The sequence below is a fragment of the Cibotium barometz genome, chromosome 18 (assembly GCF_041138505.1).
Source record: "Cibotium barometz isolate CiBa-2024 chromosome 18, ASM4113850v1, whole genome shotgun sequence".
NCBI classification, from domain to species: Eukaryota; Viridiplantae; Streptophyta; class Polypodiopsida; order Cyatheales; family Cibotiaceae; genus Cibotium; species Cibotium barometz.
Window position 1 is genome coordinate 7,870,545 of NC_141063.1, and position 5,551 is coordinate 7,876,095.

Below are 5,551 nucleotides of genomic sequence, written 5' to 3' on the forward strand. Positions count from 1 at the left end.
CCAAGAATGTATAAACACACCCACTTGACACAACAGGGTGGCTTCCTCCCTCCCCCCTCCTTGTATGAGGTAGTTTCCCTCCAAGAGTGACTAGCCCACCATCCCCATTTTCTTTTACCTTTTATGAGGCTTATGATCATGTACACTTAGCCAAAGTGACGCCCAATGGAAGCTCAAAGCGAGTGAACAACACACACGTGTGAACAATCTCAAAAATTTTAAGGTTGAGGGAGAGTATGAAATGTGGGCAAGAGTAAATGGTCAAATAAAAGGAGGTGTGGATGGACTAGAGAGTGTGGATGGACAAGGGTGTGAAAAGAAGAGTAAAACTTTAAAGTGAGAGAAGCTATAAACTTTTTTTTTAAAATAATCCTCTCCTCTCATAAATGTTTTATCCTCTCCTTCCCTTCTCTATATTATCTTAAGGAAGAGTTTTACAAAGCTGCCACGCTCGATGAAGCTTCCCAAACCCACAGCCACAGCCACAGCCAAGCTATTTTTTAATTGGGTTTTCTGCGATAGTATCTCTGCGCTAGAAATTAAAAAGTTGGAGCAAGAGAAACCATACATTTTTTTAAAATATGAATTGCCTGAGTTGCTTGTCTTGTCACATGTTGTTGCTCTGAACAAAGTCGACAAGCATTGAACTGCTCGTGAAACTGAGTTCAATGCTTATGTTGCTGAGGAAAAAAAACGTGATCCCCTCTTCTTGAACACAGCTGACGGCTTACAGTGCTGAGGCAAAAAAAAAAAAACATGATCCCCCTCTAGCTTACACTGCTGAGGCAAAAAATATGCGACCCCATCTCCTTGAACATAGCCGACAGCCTACATTGCTGAGGCAAAAAAAAAATGCAACCCCCTCCCCTTGAACACAGCCGACGACTTACATTGTTGAGGCAAAGAAAAATGCGACCCTCTCTCCTTGAACACGGCTGATGGCTTACATTGTTGAGGCGGAAAAGAAAACGCAACCCCCACAGCCGACGATTTTAGGTAGATTTCGGGGTGCCTCAATACGTGGCACCCCATTTGACCGGGCCCACAGCCCGCCCGTGGGTGGTGTAGGCGCCTATGTATAAACACCGGGCTATATACATACGTAAACATGGGTTGGTCTCACAGTTATGCCATAGTGGAGTTGGTTAGGCATGTGCTTGGGACGAGGGAGGTACTGGGTTCGAAGCCCACCTCCCACATGTTTGTACACGTGAGGTCTAGACATGTATCTGGTCGAACATTTTGCACGGACCAATGTTTGGACATGGCAGTGGGACTTAGAAAAATTTATAAGTCCCAAAGCCGGATGACCGGCTACCGACATGAACGGGGTGCCACGTATTGAGGCACCCCGAAATCTACCTAGAGCCGTTCAAGGAGATGGCTTATGCTCCTGAGGTGAAAAAAACGCGACCCCCTCTCCTTGAACATAGCCAACGTTTGTGCTGCTGTAAATGTGACTACTGTGGAACTGAACAAGTGTAATTCATGTTGAAAGCAACTGTAATGTGGCTATCATATGAGCTAAACGCAGCTGCGCTGTAGGATGGCTGTTGTGTAAGCTAAACGCGCTGCGCTGTAGGATGGCTGTTGTGTAAGCCAAACACGACTGCTATGAACATGCAATTGTAGCTACGAAATGCACGTTGAAAGCAACTGTAACGCGGCTGCTTCCCAGTGCACGAGGTGAGCCTCACAGAAAGGCAATGAAGGGCTTCTTGCGCTCTTATGAAGAACTGTTACACTGCTAGCCTACGGTGCTTGTGAAGGTGTTATGCTGGCCTCAGCTGAGCCACGATGGCCAAGCCTTGAATAAAGAAAAGACTTATAGTTGAAGCACCTTGAATAAAGAAAAGACTTATAGTTGAGCACCTTGAGCTTGGCGAAAGCCTCCTCCACATTGCTCTAGTTGCTTGTAAACAAGCTGACCACGCTGCTCTTGACAAGGCTATGATGAGGCTGCATATAGTTGCTCTTGGTTTGACCACGTCCGACTTAAGCGGCTTCAAAACTACTTAATTCGTTGACAATCCTTTGAAATGCTTGTTTGCCCAAAGCGGTTCCCAGTGTGCAGTCGTTTATGTGCTAGCTTAAACTATGATAATAATGCCATGAGCTTGCACTTAATGTAGGATGCATTCTATCCAATCTTTCTAAGTCAAGATCAATGTTGAATGCATTCCATCCAAGTTATCTGAACCCCTCTCCATTCTATTTTTTTAATCAGTTTAATGCATAAGCATTGTGCAAAGTTCCATTAGTACTCTTACTGCAAATAGCATGAATATGGAATGCTTAGCAGCTAAGGGGTCAAGAATGCCAATCTGTGTCGGTAGTAGAGAGGAAAGATTGCTTTCTTGTTTTGTTTTGTAAAAATGTTAACTGAGCCTTCAGAAACCAAGGCGATGAAGATTTAAACTATCTCTTATAGCAAGATTTAAACTATCTCTTAGCAAGATCATGTAACTTCTGCATGTACTTGAGTTTTCTTTATTGTAGGGGTGATGCCTGATTGTGTTGGTTGTCGGACCTCTGATGGTGTAGCAGCGGCAAAGAAGAAAATGCGTGGTCTTTAAGCCTATTCCCATCTTCTTTGTATTGTAAGCCAACTCATATGTGCTCTATGTAGAGAACATGTCTCTTTTGTCACCAAGGAACTCTTCTTGTAGAGTAGCCGACGGCTTATAGTGCTGAGGCAAAAAAAAAAACATGACCCCCCTCTAGCTTACGCTGCTGAGGCAAAAAATACGCGACCCCATCTCCTTGAACACAGCCGACAGCCTACATTGCTGAGGCAAAAAAAAAACGCAACCCCCTCTCCTTGAACACAGCCGACAACTTACACTGTTGAGGCAAAGAAAAATGCGACCCTCTCTTCTTGAACACGGCCGATGGCTTACATTGTTGAGGTGGAAAAGAAAACGCAACCCCCACAGCTAACGATTTTAGGTAGATTTCGGGGTGCCTCAATACGTGGCACCCCATTTGACCGAGCCCACAGCCGATATAGTCGGCCCTCGCCCGTGGGTGTAGGCGCCTATGTATAAACACCGGCTATATACATGCGTAAACATGGGTTGGTCACGGTTCTGCCATAGTGGAGTTGGTAAGGCATGTGCTTGGGATGAGGGAGGTACTGGGTTTGAATCCCACCTCCCACATGTCTATACACGTGAGGTCTAGACATGTGTCTGTACATATGTTCGTAATATTTTGCACGGACCAATGTTTGGACATGGCACTGGGACTTATAAAAAATTTAAGTCCCAAAGCCGGATGACCGGCTATACCGACGTCAACGGGGTGCCACGTATTGAGGCACCCCGAAATCTACCTAGAGCCGTTCATAGCCAACGTTTGTGCTGCTATAAATGCGACTACTGTGAAACTGCACAAGTGTAATTCATGTTGAAAGCAACTATAATGTGGCTATAAATGCGACTACTGTGAAACTGCACAAGTGTAATTCATGTTGAAAGCAACTATAATGTGGCTATCGTATGAGCTAAACGCAGCTGTAATGTGGCTATCGTATGAGCTAAATGCAGCTGCGTTGTAGGGTGGCTGTTGTGTGAGCTAAACGCAGCTGCGCTGTAGGGTGGCTGTTGTGTAAGCTAAACGCGACTGCTATGAAACTGCACTTGTGGCTACGAAATGCACGTTGAAAGCAACTGTAACGCGGCTGCTTCCCAGTGCACGAGGTGAGCCTCACAGAAAGGCAATGAAGGGCTTCTTGCGCTCTTATGAAGAACTGTTACACTGCCAGCCTACGGTGCTTGTGAAGCTGTTATGCTGGCCTCAGCTGAGCCACGATGGCCAAGCCTTGAACAACGAAAAGGCTTATAGTTGAAGCACCTTGAGCTTGGTGGAAGCCTCCTCCACATTGCTCTAGTTGCTTTGTAAACAAGTTGACCACGCTGCTCTTGACAAGGCTATGATGAGGCTGCGTATAGTTGCTCTTGGTTTGACCACGTCCCGCTTAAGCCGCTTCAAAACTGCTTAATTCGTGTTGACAATCCTTTGAAATGCTTGTTTGCCCAAAGCGGTTCTCCCAGTGTGCAGTCGTTTATGTGCTAGCTTAAACTATGATAATAATGCGATGAGCTTACACTTAATGTAGGATGCATTCTATCCAATCTTTCTGAGTTAAGATCAATGTTGAATGCATTCCATCCAAGTTATCTGAACCCCTCTCCATTCTATTTTTTTAATCAGTTTAATGCATAAGCATTGTGCAAAGTTCCATTAGTACTCTTACTTACTGCAAATAGCATGAATATGGAATGCTTAGCAGCTAAGGGGTCAAGAATGCCAATCTGTGTCGGTAGTAGATAGGAAAGATTGCTTTATTGTTTTGTTTTGTAAAAATGTTAATTGAGCCTTCAGAAACCAAGGCGATGAAGATTTAAACTCTCTTAGCAAGATCATGTAACTTTTGCATGTACTTGAGTTTTCTTTATTGTAGGGGTGATGCTTGATTGTGTTGGTTGTCGGACCTCTGATGGTGTAGTGGCAAAAGAAGAAAATCCGTGGTCTTTAAGCCTATTCCCATCTTCTTTGTATTGTAAGCCAACTCATATGTGCTCTGTGTAGAGAACATGTTGTCTCTTTTGTCACAAAGGAACTCTTCTTGTAGACTAGCACGTACTTGAGTTCAGTTTTGTATCACATCATTCGCATCCTGCACTTGATCTATATTTGTTGAGATGACTAGCACGAATCTTACATTATCTTGTGCACGATGATGTTCTGCAAAGCTGGAAGCTCAAGGCTTAATAATGCAAAATCCAAGCTTCAAACTGTTTGCCTTCTCATCCAAACTCTACACTATTTCTTGGAGATCTTCACACTCAAGAAACCTTGTATGCAAGTTAGGAGAACCCTAGGGTGTATGGGGCACACTGGCTCACACTAGTGGACTGGGTTCAATTCCCAGTAGGGCCATACTTGTGCAAACACAGTGTTAACCAACAAACTTTTTGAATTTTCGCACTTGAAATTGTAAAGCTTATACACTTTTGTATCAAAACTAGTATAGCTTGATGAATCTTTGTTGTAGAAGTGTGTTTAGCATTAATCTTTGAAAGATTAACATTAATCTATGATAAGAGGGTGAAAGCAAGGGTTGGTGGTACAAGAAAAGGGCCAATTTTTTTCCACCTTTTTGGTACTTTGGGGGGGGAATTTGAGGGTAAAAGGTTTGTATTTAGGAACTATTTTTAAGATCTTTGAGAATCTTTTGTGCAGTACCACCCCGTGAGAGTAGTGGTGTCATTAGTGGTGGTAGTGGTTTCAATTTTTTATTGTTTTTGCTCATTTCTGTTTGAACTAAGCGGGCGTCGTCTGGTCGCACCATCTCTCTCTCTCTCTCTCTCTCTCTCTCTCTCTCTCTCTCTCTCTCTCTCTCTCTCTCTCTCTCTCTCCCCCCGCATTTGATTGTAGCAGAGCTGCTCTGCTCTAGAGCAGTCGTCTAGCCATGAGGACCCCAAAGGCCAAGGGAGCTGCTGCCAGCAGAGCGTCACCTTCAACATGCAAACCGAAAGCGAAGGCA